At 31.1% G+C, this 19,125-nt stretch overlaps 1 protein-coding gene across 1 annotated transcript in view; it reads left to right on the plus strand.

Annotated features, from left to right (window-relative positions):
* LOC130891582 (PAS domain-containing protein cky-1) overlaps positions 1–19,125 on the plus strand; it is a 225,044-nt gene that overhangs the window by 69,897 nt on the left and 136,022 nt on the right. The window lies entirely within an intron of this gene.

A 19,125-nucleotide genomic window follows, 5' to 3' on the forward strand; every position in this document is an offset into this window, starting at 1 on the left:
TCTCATCGAAAAACAGGAGGAACTTAATTTTTTATATAAGGCGGTGGTGAATAGGGGGGGGGGGCGCTGTGAGAATTCTTACTTTTATTCACAGATTTTCAAGATACTATACTGAGATGTGTGAGAAATGATTTTTTTCTTTTGTGAACCAGATTAGTTGATCCAAAAGTTTAGAATAATACTTGAAATTTATTGCTGTACAAGTGTGGTGGTAATGACGATTGACGATTTCTGGACTCACTCTGGACTGAAGTAACCAGTTCTAGCTTTGAAGTTGAAAAAGGCAATAAGCTTTATTTTTTCTAAAAACTACCAAGTTTTTCGTTACCTAGTAATTTTTTTGTTTCTTTTGATTATTTTGATATATCTATATCTATAAAAGAGGATGTCCTGACTAACGGACTGACTGACTGATTCATTCACTCATCAACGCCTAACCAAGATAGAGACAAGTTTTTAGAGTATGTTTGTATCGGTGTGTAGAGATGCGCTAAGATAGGATTTTGCAAAATTTCGATTTTAAAGGGGTAAAACGTGGAACCATATATTTAGCAATTCTTCATGACGAAATGAGATATCAAAGCGATTCTTTTTTAGAAATGGGTCCTGTGTCAATATCTGTTTTCTCCGTTTTATCACAAGGTCAATCTTTGAAAGTGGCAGGAATCGATTTGAGAGAGAACTGTTTCTCCCATGGTTAATTTTATGTAGCCTGTTCACGAGTAAGTTCTCTGTCAAGTTTAGTTATTTTAGCAAAAGGTGGCAAAACAACTAATGTGGTTTACAGAGAAGTATTGACATAAATTATATATGATACAATATTTTGTTTTGCGTTTTTGTAATCATTGTTACTTTAATAATAAATCATTTATTTAATATCTTTATGTTAATGAAATATATGTATGTATTTATTATATTGTTTATCGTATAAATAATAAATGTGTACAATTTTTAAATGATAATGTGTCTTTTCTTAATAACACTTCCAAATTGAATTAATTCATAGAATACATAAGTCATTTCTCATTGAATTATCCCTATATTATGCGAGGTTCAATAAACCGCGGGCAAAGCCGCGTCGGGTATTGCTGGTTTATATATAGAGTGACGAAAACAAATTTTGTGGATGATTAATAGTTTTGTTTTTAGAATATGTGAATTACTGACTTGTTATCCACTTCCTCCAAGTCCTTTAATTATGAAATAAACCTTTTCATTCTTTAACGTCTAAATATTATTGAGAAAGTTGCATACGAGTGCGTTTTGTTTTGCTGTTGGTGGATGTGACATTGTACAGATGTCTCTGCAACTGTAGACTTTAGACGAAATATTTCATTAATAAAATCCTAAATTTTTCATCATCATATCCTGTATTTTTGTTTTCTTCTAGCGATCAGCTAGATCCTTCACGTATTGTTCCAATAATGAGTAATGAATTCTTATATAATTTTAACTATGATTCGGGAATTTGTTTGGGAGATACTTTTTTCCAAACAGGCTGTTATTTAATGCTGTTTTCTAAATGTGAAAAAACATTACTTCTACTTCCATTAAAAGACGTGTATTGAAAGGTGCGATCCGTCCCTGATAATGTGTTTATTTAAAGAAGTAAAAACATATTGCTATTGTGGCTTTTCGTGACTGGGTAGCCCGTTAAGTTGGGTGTTCGTATTTGTAACGGTAGGCTGTGTTTGTGTTGGTGAACATGTGGCCAATCCTTAATAAATCCCCTTGTTAATTACTGAAACCGTGTATCTTAACTTAACATGTAGGTAATTATGTTCTACCTATACCATGATGTCCCTAGCTTTCAGTTTTAAGGACGATACTGTTTGCGGCCGACGGAGACCGTAAAAAACCACCGCAGAACACGTTTTTCACAACCTATCTCAGTTTCAAGCTCTAAGTGACCTATAAATTTACTTTACATTATACATTAACCGGCTCAGAGTGCACCACTTGTCTTCGATTTTATACTTTTTACTTTCATTCTCCTGAGGTCCTTGAAGCACTGATCGGACACACCAACAAGGAAGGAACATTTTAATTACAGTATGTTCTCGATTTTATAAACACTTGCAGCGTCACGATTTTTACTCCAAATAAGATGTTAAAATTATCAAATTGTGAAATAATTTCATAGTAAAGAATGTTTTATTATTTATATTAACCCTAATTAAATATCAGAACATGACTTCAAAATAGTATTAGAAATACATGTGTCAATTATAGAAATTCAGAAAGAGAGATAGAGAGAGAAAGAGAGAGTGAGAGAGAGATGCTTTATTGTCAAACAATTGTTACAACTTGTAGACAAAAGCTTGTAAAAACTAAAAAACATAACTAAAATAACTAAATAAAGATAATATGATATCGGTTTGATTTCAAGTGGCAAGTGATTGTGCATTTTTTGCATTGTAAAATATTGAGCACTTAACTAATTCTGAACGTGATAGGTAAAGGTCGTGCTCCGCGTTCCTAAGTGGATAGCCGTGCAACGACCTTTCTGAAATTGGATAAGCCTGCTTAGAATTAGGCAAAAGGATTCAAAGATGATTAAGAAAGGAATCCCTGCAGTGAGCCTTGCTGTTTAGTCCGAGTATATATCTAACAGCTCTCTTTTGTAGTTTGAGGATTCGCTCAAATTGAGTTCCACCGCACGTTCCGCAGAAGGGAAGGGCATATCGAAGATACGACTCAATAAGGGCATAATAGACTGTTAAGGAGATGGATAAGTTCAGTTCTTTGGAAATTGATCTCAGCGCAAAGCAGGAGGAACTTAAATTTTTAGAAAAGGCCGCTATATGTAACTCCCATTTCAAGTAATTGTCCACAAAAAGCACTTAGAATTTTATCTATTCAACGATATCAATGGTGGTCTTATTTAATAAAAAAGACTACAATGTTTTTTTTATATAATAAAACTTTAGTTTTAGAAACGTTGAGGCAGAGAAGATTAGAATCGCACCATGATTTTAGGGTGATTAGGTAACTAGATATGGTCCTATGAAGTGACGAGAGATCAGGATTGTAATAGACATATTTTACCACTGATATCTAGATAGGCAATGCCATTTATAAACAGAAGAAATAGAATAGGACCTAGTACTGAGCCAGTACGTCCACTTTGTTTTATTAGAAGTACTGTTTATTTATTTCGAAACCTTACCAAAATTTGCCTTATTTATCCAATATTCAATATAACGAGCGTCGAAATTTCTACTTTACTATTTAGTCACAGAACAACTTAAGCCGCTTATCAAAACGGTGTACAAATATCATAGAATACTGCTGTCTGTGACCTTAATATCTCTGTGATAAGCTCCTACAGTTTGTCATCGTCGAAGCGCTATGTTGCTACTCAGTCCTTTGGAAAACAAGCGAAAATCAATCATCAGGCATAAGATCAGAATTATAGGACGGATGAGTGAAAACTTCACGTTTGAATGAATCAAGACTCTTGTTAATTTGAAAAAATTCACAATGGTACCCCGTTCGACAAAATCAAGCGAAACCATACCTTAGCTATCTCAAAAGTCAATCGCTATAATGTTTTTGGTGACAAGATTTATAATCATTTGTTTTTTTGAACAGGAGGTAGACTGAATTTTGTTCCTACACTTCTTCTCAGTGAACTATAGTTTTTGTCTTGCAATTGTTCGATTCAGTAATCAATCACCAAGTCTGTTGTACACGTTCAGAAATAATGATGCTGCCCTTTTTGCTCATATGTATCGTGATCTGTGACTCATCTTGCACAAAATTTGTAGTAGCTCAGCTTTTGGTAAACAATTCTAAACCAAAAAGTCGTTTAAACTTATGGAAAACTATGTGAAGCTCCGTTATCGTGGAATAACGGTTTCAAGAATCCTTTCATCCATTTCGGCGACTAGTTGCTGGAGCGTCCAGGTCAGTTATTTTTAAACTGAATACCAGAATAAAAATTAATAAAAAGAATTCTTTAAATTGAGTCCAGTTAAAATTTATTTAATAATATCCATAAATTATGATTTTCAATATATCAAGGAAAATATCAACTAATCATGTTACCTAATTAATTTTTAATGAAAACATTAATTGTATATTCAAATTACTAAATTACTGAGACTAATATGCTTCAAATTTATTCAATTTTATAGGTTCATAATTTATCTTAACTCCTAGTTGGTCATTACGTTATATTGCCAGTTGCATTATTTGTGAGAACAGTGGGAGAACATCTGAACTGGTTTTATCTTGCCGAACATAATAAATTAATAAAACTCATATTAGTACATGATTATTTATGATAAATTACCACTTCGTCTTTACCTCGAACCCTGGTAACTGATATGAAATCCATAATTTTGATTGTATATAGTCACGATATACTGATTTCCTCAATGCGTTTAGTGAATCTTTGTATAATGATGGTTTTTCGTGCTACACAGTGAAATAGACTACAAAATATATGAGTATATATATATATATATATATATATATATATATATATATATATATATATATATATATATATATATAGGGCGATCTATAATACGCATCATGCCAATCCTTAGAATTTTAAATAAAAAAAAATATTAAAATCTTTTCGATAAAATTTCTTCTGATTAGTGATAATTCTGATTATAAGTATATTCACACCATACAAATAACGTAATTTTTATTTTAAATAAATTACTGATTAACTTAAGTATATACCCACAACCTGAATATAAAAATAAAAATCAATTTTAATAAAAAATAGGTTGATAGATTTCAAAAATATGTAGCGGCCATCAATTATAATTAAGAAAATAAAATCAAACTAATAATTTCACTCAATTCTATCAATTAATATAATTATACAAATTTTCAATGCCAAGTTATACTTGATAAGTGACGAAATAGGTCTATCAAAAGAGACATAAAATCAAGATTATAAGCGTTTTCGTAGTGGCAAAATTAAACACCAAAGTGTGATAACTCTAATAAATTTCGGACTTTCGAATACTCATGTATTCATCGTCTGGAAATTATGGTCAAGTACAATATAAAAATAAGTATAAAAGTATAACAATAATAAAATTTACTAACAGTAATTAGTTGATATTTGCGGCAGTGTTATTTCTTGTAAAAAATCTTAAATTCATCGATTTCAAAATTCAATATAGGATATAATTTGCTACCGCTTTTGTGAGAGGTTATCCGATTGGTGAGTGATCTCTTCAAATGACCGATGTACCTCTCGTCAAAATTTAAACAAAAAATTTCATATAGTGTTTTATCTTTTATTTTAGTAAAAATAGATTCAATACTAAGGGTTTCACTGTACGCTATCTTAATACGTGAGATACAAATGTCGTAATTGACGTTTGAGGGTGATATCGGTAAGATGTCAAAGTCAGTGTCAGATGTATTGTACAAAAGATATGAAGGATATGTGGTCTTTGAAATATTGTAATCTCTCCATATCTTTTAGATTTTTAGAAAACAAATTTTATGAAAGAAACTCAACGCCATCGACAATCAATTAACCTCACCTAATCTATGAAATTCAGCTTCACTCATAATGACCTTACCAATTACTCTCTGAAATCTATTGTTTTTACAAGAATTAACGAAATTCTACTTATTAATGTAAGTAATTTTTATTATTGTTATACTTTTATACATATTTTTATATTGTACTTGACCACATTTCGGTCCCAGACGATAAATATATAAGTATTCGAAAGCTCGGGAATATATTAGGATTTGTATACTCTCATAATCTAGCTGGCAAAGACTCCGTTTCAATTCGTCATAATTTTTACCTTCATTACAGATTTCTTGTCTCTATAAAATAAAACAATCTTTCAATCATGGTGAAGCAGTCATGAAAACAAATTACATGGATTTAAAAATTTGAACTCTTTTTTTTATACCAAACTCCCGGAAGATTTTGAATCCATTTTCAAGGTTTTGAAAAATACCAATGAAACTGGTTCAAATAATAGTACATAATAGTGAAAATTTCACAATTTTCTTATACTTGAGACGGTAAGTCGAAATTCATATATGTAAATTTATTTGTTGAATTTGAGAGACTTCATAAAAACTTACATTTTCTATTTATTTCTATTGGTTGCCACATATTTACATCGATATGAAAACTGGTATTCAAAACTGGTATAAAGGGGGATGACGAAATGAGTGAACAGTCAGCGAATATTGGAACCTCTCACAAACAGGATTCCCATCTGTGAAACCATCATGATTGGAAAGAAACAAATATGCAAAATCCAGCAACTGGTTCTTAGGATATTCAAATGGTCTGGCATTGGTTTCTACTGTGGGTATCTGATTAACAAGTTACAAAACGAAAACGAATTTAATCTCTTATTTTGCATTCTGACCGTCTGGAGATCATCACCTGGGTTATGAAATTTATTATGACATATCATCGGATCTACATACATATACCACATAGTGGTGTGTTTAAATTTACGTGCCAAATAATAATTTTTGATAATTGCTGTTAGTTTTTCTTCTCTACATGTTGTGTCTCTTTTCTCAAGTATAGTATCAATTACTTCGTCCCATATCGCTTAAGGTCTTCCTCCTCTTACAGCCTAATTTTGCTTTTCATGCTCTCTTCCCTGGTCTTAAATTTTCGATTCTTTGCTAATGACCCCACTACTTTGCCCAATATATTTTATGAGTGACATATTAGTCTATTGACTATTAGTCAGAGTTTCACAGCCGTGAATCAATATTTGTCTATAAGTTTCTTCATAAATATTTAGTTTCGTATTACTTTTTTTATTTATAAGGCAGTTGTTTATGCTGTAATGTGTATTTATGACGTTTTCAATTATCTTGATAATCTCCGCGTCTCCAAGGTATTTATATTTCATCGCTTCAATCCCATGTCCTTCTATTTCTAAGTTTATTGTATGTTGTTTGAATGCCATGAGTGCAGTATTTGCTATATATCTTTTTATATCCAACTCCTCAGTGTTTCGTTCCAGATATCAAAGTTTTCCTGTAGATCTTGGATGTTCTCTGCCTCATCACGATTCGCTCCTTTGGATATTTTCACTATTAGTAAGTTATTTGACTGTCATATTATTACTTCAGATTTTATTGGCTTGAATACTAATTTTTTTATTGGAATATTCATTCGATTTGCTCGTTAATTTTTTTTTGTTGTATTCAAGAGCTTCGTTTACATATTTTATCTTCACAAAAAGAAATATATGATTTTCTTTCTGACTTATTCAACACACCTTATCCGGTCAATTTAGACATTCAAAGTTACATAAATTCCCATCAAGCTGAAAACCAGTAAAATTGTTTAAAATACAATTGAACATAAAATTTGAATATTCCCCATCATTTCCGTGTATGGAAAAAAATTATCCAAAAACAAAAAAATGAGTTTTTCGCAGTTTTCAGCAAAACGGTGAGTTTTATCATTAAAATACCCTCGACAAAAAATGTAAATCATAAAATTATCTACGTTTCTGAGATATAATGATTCAAAAAATTGTAAAAGTTGTCGTTGGTTTTACCAATATATTTTCAGTAGTAAATTTTTCTTACAACATTGAAATGAACCGAGACTTGATGTTAGTATTAGTAAGAAATTTCTGTTGACTGTCATAAGTTCATCAAATAAATTATCAATTGACGAAGATGTTGCTAAACTGACGATGTTGTTCTGCAGCTTTTTTATTTTTCGTGAAATCGTTATAGCCATTAAATTCGACAGTAAATTTGAAATATTATAACTTTTACATTTATTTGAATCGTTATATCTCAAAAACGAAAATTTTTGTCTAAAATATTTTCAGTATAAAACTTACCATTTTGCTGAAAATCGCGAAAAACTCATTTTTCTGACCTTTGACCTTTAATAAAGTTTTTCCATACACGGAAATTATGGGGAACTTTTAAATTTTATTTTCAATTGTATTTTAAACAATTTTACTAATGATTTCAGCTTGAAGAGAATTTATATAGCTTCACTCTTTTTTAGGTCAACTCGACCGAACTATTATCAGAAACCAAATAATCCCTGCTAAGCCCCATTTTTAGCAGAATTCGCGAAAACTAAAGTCCTTTGATATTTTGATGTATGGATCATTGGCTTACGTGTACTATTTTAGTCGAAATATATTTATTTTGGAAGCCATACAATCATATAATGAGTATAATGTGTTTTGGAATCCTTTTCTCGATTTCGTGAGGATGTTTTTTTTAAATTGCGCACAAAAATATCATTTTACAGATATATTTCAATTATAGGAATGAAATAAGCAAAATTGTATCCAATTTCAAATTCGAAATGGAGATGGAAAGAAAAAATAACAGAATTATGTATTAATATTTCTTTTGTGGAAAAGATTGCCATAAATTGAATATTGATACGTAACGAATTGTCATGAACTTTAGATAAATAAGTAAATTGTCTTTTACTGAAAATTGACCATAACATATTACTATTCCTTTTCTTTTCAATTTTCTCTTCAGATACAACTATTTATCAGCTCACCACAAAGTCATAACCGATACATCATGACTTTCAGAAATATTACATTTTTTTAGTCTATATCAAATTATTAGCGAATATCAGATTTTAAAAACCTATCCTCATCCTATTGTAAATTTTGAAGGACAATTCCTTTCATTGTTACAGATTTAAAAAACATCAATTCTTTGAATGCTTTTTTGTTATAAGCACAATGCTACTTCAGCCATCTAGTATTTTTAATACCATTTTTTACTTACCTCTAGAAGATTATCCAAATTCATATAAGTTTTTTAATTTTTTCATTTGTGACAATCTCATTCTAGTAATTGTGCATGTACTATTATGAGATTTTCATAGGAAAAAGAGTTTTTAGGTTTTTATTTTGATACAAGGCGTGATGATCTCAGCTCTTACAAAATTAATTTGACATGCGAAATGATTCGAGTAGGATTTATATCTGAAAACAAAAAAATCAAATCAGCCTCTAGCAATGCATACTTAGTCTCAGCGGTTGAGTCTGACATAATGAGGATAATTGTGTTTGTCGTTTTACGCTTTGAACTGCATTTTCTTGTTGTAGGAAATGCTTCGGATAAGGGGCATATATATTCCTGCGGCTTATAATTTTGTGATGTATGGTGTTGCTTTCTATGTAAACTCTTCTCTTTTTGACCATTACTCGTTGTTGCTGGTAATAAACAATGAATCAAGGAAATTTATTATGTTTGCAAGTGTGCATTGTTTCGTACCAATACAAGATTTGTATACTTATCGAAATCGGTCAATACCAATATGAAAGTGAATAAAATTTCTTTATACTTAATAGAAATGCTAACTTGACTTTTGCATATATAAAGCAAGAATTTATGGGGTCAATTATGTTCTATACGAGCCCCTGCCATTCCAGTCGACTTTCCTATTAAGGAGATTCGCATTACAAGATTAAAAATATATATACTGCATGACCTTTCAAATTTTTAAAATTGAATGATATCATTTGAGTACAAAAATACCCAGAAAAAATATCAACCCCATCAATTAACAACAAATAAAGATAAATTTAACAAATAGATGGAATTAAACAAAAAGCAATTTCAGTTTACTATTCAGTGACGTCACTATTATTTTATATAACAGTGACGATTCATTGCGGCATGGTATCAACTAAGTATTTTGGTTTAAATAATTCCCATATATTATGAAGTTTTGTTTCAAAATTACGAGGAAGGTCCCAGAAGTACCTGGCCGGACCAAGAGAAGTAGTTGTTTGAAAAATACCACTATATTAAAAAGTGAACAATCTATAAAGCATATGATTCAAGTTTTAACGTTGTTTAGTATTTCTTTGGCAACCATCATTAGTGAACGTTTTCAGTGAATTCTTTTATTTGCAATGCCTTTGTACAACCAATATAAAAGCTTAACTAGATTCTAGTTTGGGTTAGACTGCTCCTTCGTTATCAACAGTAAAATATTGGATAGCAGAGGTTAAACGAGGCCATACGACCTGAGAAGATCAGCATCGTAGTGATCGACCAAATGATGTAACGACCCCAGAAATATTGAAACAAATCCACAAAGCGGTACTGGATGATCGTTGACTGAAAGTGAGCGATATAACAGACATAGTAGACGTTTCAAAAAGAGCGGCATAATATCGCATATTACCTAAAGATTTGGACTGTGTGCAAGATAGATACCGGGTTTGCTCACAATGGAACAAAAACAGCGTTGTGAAGATATTCCCATCGAGTGTTTGGTAATGTTTGAGTCGTTTCATAAGCATGGATGAAACGTGGATCCTTCACTTCACACCTGAATCGAAAGAACAATCAAAACAATGGACCCAAAAGGGTAAATCGGCTCGAAAGAGAGCAAAGACGCGATTTATCGGCAAATATGCTATTTCTCCGAACAAAATGCTATTAAGACGTGATCAAGTGCACAATGAAGAACGATGTGGCTCTTTGGTTACTGATGAACTGTTTAACTCCATTGATTAAAACGAAACCGTAAGTTTACAATTAGTTCTGTTGCTTCGCAACTTCCACAAATAAAGCGATTACTAATTTATGAAATTATTATTGAAACTGACACGCTATAGTGAAGATAGTAATGATTTTCTTCCTCATATAGTCACGAGGGATGAAACTTGGTTATCCTACGACACATCACAAACTAAATAGCGATTAATAGGACGGAGGAAGACTCCATCCTCAAGGAAAATTTAGCCTAAGTAAAACTTAACACCTCGAGTAGTCATGTGTACTGTTTATTGGGACAAAAAGAATTTTGCAGATTGATTTCTTACCATGAGGCCAGACAACGAATGTATAAGTTGGTGGTCAACACTTCAACGATGATGACGAGCTAAAAGAACATGTTACCACATGGTTAAAACACAGCTGGCAAAGACGCATACGAAAACTTGTGCCCCTACAAAATTTCGCTAACTATATAGAAAATTAGTTATATTTTAGTTAAAATAGTTTTATATTTTTGTACAATAAATATTTTCTCGATATTTGTATACGTTATTTTTATATAAGCAAATAGGTTAAAAATCGGTTTCCAATGAATATTTGTGCAGGTATTAGTTATCAGAGACGTAATATGGGGTTTATTTTGGCAAATTAACTAATAAAGAGGGTAAATTATGAGACAATTAATAGAAGAAATTTCATATGATTTCTGATTTGGTTCACGTAAGCTCAACTTGATAAAAATAAGTTGAGTTTATTTGGTTTTGCTACCGCTTCTCAACTTTTGAAGTAATTTAGTATATTCAAATGATTGAATTTATAAATACTGAATTCATAGAGGCGATATGTGTTATTTATGAATTAACCAAGAAAATATCAAACAGCCCCTGTAAAGACATTCTTCGGTAAATTCGTTATCCACGACAATCTTCAGGCTTGATCAAAATCAATTAAGTTGTCAGTAGAATCAACAGATATTATTACGGTTAGAGTGTCGATTGGTCTTTTCGTTTTACCGCGATATAAAATTTTAGGCGAAAAATTGAACTGAATTAAAAGAATACTGTTGATCCAAAAAATGGGTAGTTTTTTGAATGATTAATTTTTGAGCATTCATGCCGAGAATAATCAGATTAACTTTAATTGATGTTCTCAAGTTGAAGAAGTTGATGTGTTCAATAGAACGTTTCAGGTCACTGTTTTTGTTAAAAATGACTGAGTAATTATCATGAGAAAGTAATTTCAAAGCTAACAGATATTATACCTTGTTCAAGAATGATTTCATGAATTAACTATCAATGAAAATATTATATAAGACAAGTAATATATTAAATCGTTGAAGATGCCGCATAACGTCACTTTTATTGGATATGCTGATGATCTTGCAGTGGTGGTCACTGGAGCATCAGAAAAATTACTGGTTTTTCTGATATATATTGCAGAACATACTCATGGTATAAAATACAGGTGTCGCAACTAACCCAGAAATAAGGTACCTTGGAGTCTGCATAGACCACGGAACTTGAAAAGACATATTTTGAATACCTACCAAAAAATTAGTAGGTATTCTGCGATGGTGTTGGACCAGCTCCATGTTGGTCTCATGCACTCAGATTCCAAAAGTACTGCAACATGCTTGAATAAAATTCAAAAAACTAGCCATTAGAATCTATAACGCCTTTCAAACAGTATAAACGGAAGCAGTAGTTCTACTGGCTGATTTGATATGTATACATCTACTGGTGAGGGAAAAAAGCTTGACATATGGTGCAGATAATGTAACGAAAGTAAAGTAAAAAAAGATATCCGTGGAAATCTATCAAATTGGACAATATGGCAGACAAAGGTAGCTGAACAAAAATACACGAATGTGTAAATAATCATGTGACACAGACTCACCAATTTATCCTTATTGTCCTGAATAGGAAGAGAATGCGGATCATATCTATTTGCTTGTCAAATATGGCAGGAAGAACATAAAGCAACAATACATGCTTATTTTCACCACAAAATATTGTTCATGATAACTAGCGTCTGGAAAATGGTGACAAAAATAATGAATCAAAAACAGAAAGGTTTAGTAAAAAGAATAAAATAAGCCCAAACAGAATGATGAAGTAATACCTTTTAGCGGTTCCGTTATAATGTCTGTTGAGAAGCATGGAGGAGGGGATTTTAATGGGTGAAAATCCCATATATCCTCGTAATTACAGCAGCTATGATGTCTGTTATGACATAAATGACAAAAAAGACTAAGTTATCATGAAAATCTCGAAACAAATATTCAACATAAAGAATCAATTTCCCCCTAAAATCTATACCAACTTTTCTTGGTCTAGTTATATTGGAATATTGAATTCTTTGAATTATTGTTCATGGCAGTGACTAGATGTTATTGTTCTAAAAACTGTTCTACCGTATCCTGGGTAAATATATAGCCAACGTTGTTAATGGGCTTGTCAAGACATAGTTAGTTCTAAGACTAAACAAAATGAAGCAAAATGGAAAAGAAATACTCATTGAGAATCTAGTTACAACTTACTGTTGATCAAAATAGTGTTAATTTGAAAATAGGAATTAGATTAAAAATAAAGGAGATACGTAAACTTTGGGTCAATTTATTTTATAACGTAGACCTTAAACCTCATAACTTATTAATATCTAGTGATATTTTATTAATTTATGAAATTATTACATTAACCGATTCAATATTATCTTATAAAAAAGATCACTGTAAATTGATTTCTGAAGACAATACAAAAAATTAGTCAAGGCACATTGGCTGTTAAGATTAGGTCGCGGTAGGTTAACTTTTGTCTTCGGTGTGGTCTTCCATCCTCTAATCAAGCAACACTATTATCAAATTAGTTCGATAAAATCAAAACCCTGCTATTTTAGAATTCCTCTAATCATTGTTCCGTCGTGACTATGCGAATTGTTGGTAATAACTATTGTGATGGCTGATAATACTTTCTAAGCAATGAAATATATTTAGGTGAATTTCCTATTTTGGCAATAGAAAATATACTTGCAAAGTATGTAATTCTGATTAATCATTCAAATCCTTAGTGAGCATTAAGCTCATTGATTCAAAATACAATGTCACGAATACGTAACGCAAATACATTAAGAAAAATAAAGGCGTCAGTAAAAATGAAACTTCATATGGGATGGATAATTATGAAAGATATAATTTGATGTATTAATAATAATTTCTCTGTTTCGGTATTAAATCAAGATTAATCTTGCACGCATTTTCGAGTATGAATAGACTCCATTCTTAAAAGGTTTTTGGTAATTTTTTGTAGTAAGTTGGTGCTCCTGTATAACAGTTGTTTCTATTTTACAGCTGACAAGGCGGTGTGAGATTATTATTATTTACATTAAATTATAATGAGTTTATAGACATAGAAACTGTAGTTATGAAATATGGACTAAACATAAAAATCTACAGTGAAGAAATTTCTTGTAGCGACCTAACCTAACTTAAACCAACTTGTTAGCTTGGTTTATGCAGTCAAAATTTAACTAACAAATTAAATTACTAATAAAAAGATACTGAAATGGTACTTGTAGTTCATGCAGACAATTAAGATTTTAAGTTTAAAGAACCCATACAGGGTATTCCTAATGGTTCACCAGTATATTATAATTATCCTCAATTTACTGCCCAAACAAAAAAAAATACCTCCAAGATAGTTTAGTTTGATGTTGATTTTAATTTAGTTTTAATTTTGGCCGCTTAGACCAAACAATGTTTCCAAATTGAACTGTCAAACATGAAACAGTACTACCAACCAACCACCTACGTTATATAATTTCCCTAATGTATATTTTTAACTACTTTTCTATAAATTAATAATGTGAATACAGAGCCGATACGGAGAAATTAGTATGAAACATTCGTAACAGAAGACAATTCCAGCATTCGTTCTTTCGGGTTTGGAACTCTTGCTGGAATGAAAAGTCTCCTGTTGGTTTTATTTTAATATACTATTAACACATAAAGAAACATGACAACTATAATTTTTTCCAACATTGTCTATATTACAATAGATCCGTGAAATGCAATAATGACATTCCTACTCAAAAAAAATCAACTAATGTTTTACAAAGCGGTGTATCTTTTCAACTATTATGAATGGAATTTTTCTATTCACATTTTTGGTTTTTTTGTTATTGAAAAAGCTTATAATTTCTCTGCACGAGCCAATAAACTCTTACTTATTTTATTTATTTCCTGTAGAAAATTTCAAAGCCACGGGTAATGTAGAAGCCAGAAACTTCATCATACAGAGCATTATACCATGAAAGTGGTTATTACATTAAAAAACCGAAGTATTTACAATGCCTAAATCGAATTATATGGCCTTATATAAAATAAATTAACTACATAAATTTTTCTTAGTGATCGGTTACTTAGTTACCATTCATATTTATTGTGAACCGTTATGGACACCGACACGATTCAACTAAAAAAAGCTTTGTTTCTCGGTATAATTCAGTAGATTTATAAAATTATTAAAATTTTATTGTGAGAAATAATTTTCGATTACAACTAGATAACTAAAAAATATGTATCTTTTTGGTTTTTTGAATAATATACTCAAATATTGTTTTAATTTAATGCTTTCCAAATAAGATAAAGATACGCATTATAATCTTTTTTCATGGACACAATTTGAATCACACCAGAGCAAAACTTTCAGTGGCCTTCAACATGTTTATATCACTGTCAACTAAGTATTCCCTCTAACAATCACTAAATCAGATAATAGTCGATTAATATACCATATATGATTGATATTTACTCTTGGTAATAATCATTATCATGAAGATATGTCTATTGGATCTATTGAGCCGGTACCATACGATGCGTGCGTTGGATGCTGGTATGATTGGACTCATAGTGAGGTCGTAGTGTGTTTGTCATCTAATGACATTGGAACGTTCACCATGGAAAGTCGGTTTTTTTGACCCGCGTCAAAGTAGTACCCAACATTGAAACGAAGTAGGAACCAACACTTGTGATACAACTACACACACTTCTTGTCCGCGTGAATGCTACGTGTTTTGTCACACATTCATTTCTTCAGGTAAGCTTAGGTAAAGCCGGTACTACAAGATGCGTCGAACGTTTACGCCAACATTCGTGTTTCAACGTACGGCTTAACATTGGAAGGAGGAAGACTGGATCCAGTTCTGCGGCTACACGATGCGTCCAACGTTTGCGCCAACATTCACTATACACACAACGTTGACAGAACATTGGACGAAGGCTGGAACCTAAACATACCTAAAGAAATGAAATGACAAAAAAGTGATAACAGCATACAACAGATATAAATTGTTTTATAATTAACTTGATGATACTGGAAGCTTTTGGTTTTTTTATACCAAACACGTAGCATTCACGCTTCTTGGACGCGGGTCAAACAAAACGACTTTTCATGGCCAACGTTGGAAGCAAAACATTCGTCGAATGACATGCGCACTACTTCCACGCGAAGCGTCCAATTATAACAGCGTTAAACGTTGATGCACTATATCTAGTCCTCATCCTAATGTTCAGCCATACGTTGGAACGCGAATGTTGGTAACAAACGTTGGACGCATCGTATAGTACCGACTTTAGTCGATTGACGTTTAAATCGTTAAATCAGCTATAATTCATATATTAAGTTGAAAATTTATGCCTATATATCCATATAATACAAAATTGAGGTCAATGGCAATAATTAAGACATTTTTCAAATCGATATCTCTTCTAATTCTTTTATGAAATAAACTTTCTAATTTCTGACTGGACCCAACAAATCTTGTACCTCACTAAAAATGTTCAGATCAATTGTTTTTTCTTTAAACAACATTAATAATGAAATAAATCACAAATACAGATTAATGGTTATGTAATATAAAATAGGTCTGCCTATTGTTTGAAATAAGAAAGCTTTGCATGAAACATTACGACATAGTTTAATAAAGAACCAATGAGAAATTATCAATTTCTCCTTCCTCGATTCCTTACATCTTTTTGTATTTATTTACTTGAAAAAATGTTTTTAATTTTTATTCTATTTGAATAGATAGGGTGTTTTTTTTATAATCGAGATAATGAACATAAAAAATGATGCACGTTTATTTTGTATAATCTCGAACGGTTCAGATTAGTCCGTTTATAATATTTTTTGTATTAGTCAAATCATTGTTATGTTAAATTTAATAATTTCTATATAATTTCAGAGTTTATATGAAATAACAGTTATTAAACGAAAAAATCTCATTAAATATTACACAGTTCGAATTTGTTTACCTATTAGTACCTTGGTTGATCTGAATGAAGATCTATGAGTCACAGCTGGCAGTTAATAATTAGATTCATGAGTTGGATATTTTGTTCACGTTATCACGACGTTGTCAAATTGTTGTTTTTAATAATTTCCGCTCCCAACACATTCAATTGTGTCTCAATTTTTATCAAAAAAAAAACTGTTTGTTGAGAATATTGACAATAATTATTATTTGCAAATATACCAGACCAACGGAATCATTAGTTCACTAGATTGAGCGAGAATGTGATAATAATAATTATAATAATTACTACCAAAATATTCTTGATAATACCCACTCTTTCATATCCCTCTATTGTATTTTATGCATTTAAAAAAATTTGTGTAAAAGCTCCACAAACAGCTCATCAAATGAAAGATATTTTTATATTGTTCCATATTTTCTTAATTAACATACTAAAATATGGATAAAATATAAAATAATATAAATATAAAATTGGCGGATAACTGCATATTTTATCATATATATGACTCATTCATCTATATACACAATGTGGTCCATATGTATGGAATAAATTCAATTTTACCTTTATTATGTATTATGTGAAAAAAACCTGAAATAGGTCGAATTTTATTCTTAAATTCACAATTCACAATATGAAAATATTATCTTCCTCCAGTGCTCCCTCTGAATTCTAAGCACCCCCTTGAAAATTTTAAATAAGAAAGGGGGACGTGTGGCAACTTGTTGGAAACGGGCCTCTGCTCAGCAATATAAAGTTTTTTAAATTTGGTGCAACCATAACCGAGAAAATTAATTTTTCAGATGTATAATGTCTCTATCACAAAACTTCAGGTAGAATGAAGATTATAACGTCGCATAATATTTAGAATGTATGTTCAAAATGACCACCATTCACTTCTTGACAATAATCGAGGCGATTTTGGACCTCAGGGGTTATTTTGTTAATTTCTTCCGTTATCCAACTTTTAAAAGAGCAATATTGTCTACTCTATTAAAATATCCTTTATATTTTAAATAACACCATAAAAGTAATCGAGAGGAGTCAAATCGGAGTATCTAGCCTATTAGGAAAAACCTCGTTAAAATAATTTCCAACTGTTCGTGTAAAATGCGGTGGAGCTCCGTCTTGTTGATAGTAAATAGATCGATCTATCTCATTTGGATGATTAACACCAGGAAAAAGTCTTTGTAATGTAGACACTAAGAAGTTTATAAAAAAATCTAGATAAACATCACCATTAACTGTATCCTTAAACAAATAACGACCAATAATTTTATTGTTAATGATACCAGCTCAATAGTTCACTTTTTCAGGATATTGAATGTGACCCTCACAGATTCAGTGAGGATTTTCTGTGCTCAAATATCTACATTTCTGTTTGTTAACCATTCCGTTTGAATAAAACTTTGCCTCATCAGAAAAACTATTTTGTTCATGAACTGCAAGTCTGTGTTCATTCTATCCATCATCAATTCACAGAATTCTTGCCTTCTATCAGGATCATTTTAATTTAAGTCCTTAACCAACGGAACTTTATAAGGGTGCTATTTTTCTTTGTGCAAAACTCTCTAAACAGATGATTTACTTACATCATTGTCAACGGCAAGTTTTCGAGTTGTCTTATGAGGATTTTGCTCAATCTCTATAAGTCCGTCTAATTTTTTTTAATCAGTAAATTGAACATTTCTAGTTTCACAAAATTCTTTTTCAATTTTGCTAACTGTACACTGCTAAACGTGTTGAGCCATAATTAAATTTAATACGCGCATAAATATTATACCGACATCTTTTGGTAACTTTAAATACCTAAATGAAAGCAGCCTACTAGATTCATATCAATTGTTTATTTGGCGTTTTCACTAATATTTTAGTATTTTCGATGGAATGCTTTATAATTCAGAGGGGATGCTGGAGGGGGATAATATTTTCATAATGTGAATTGTCAATTTAATAAAGAGAATCGACTTGTCTCAGGTTTTTTTCACATAGTACACAATAAGGCTAAAATTGAATGTATTCCATACATATGGACCGCATTGTATAATATGAAGTTGTTTTTTATATATGTTTCATGTTCTTTAAGACTTAATTAAATTTAATAACTGTTTAGAAAAGTTTTCCTGGAAGAATGTACAAATACAGCCCACATTTTAATAAACGATATTAGTAATCAAATTTGGAAAACGTAATTCCGGTATATCTATATAAGTAAAAATGATCTATTGGAATACGTTCTACAAAATAAAAGAATGTTTTTATTTTTCAATACTTACGTCAGTAGATTCTTAGAAAAATGCGGCGGGCAATGGTGAATATCCATTTACAATTCTAAT

The sequence above is a fragment of the Diorhabda carinulata genome, chromosome 1 (genome assembly GCF_026250575.1).
Source record: "Diorhabda carinulata isolate Delta chromosome 1, icDioCari1.1, whole genome shotgun sequence".
Classification (NCBI taxonomy): domain Eukaryota; kingdom Metazoa; phylum Arthropoda; class Insecta; order Coleoptera; family Chrysomelidae; genus Diorhabda; species Diorhabda carinulata.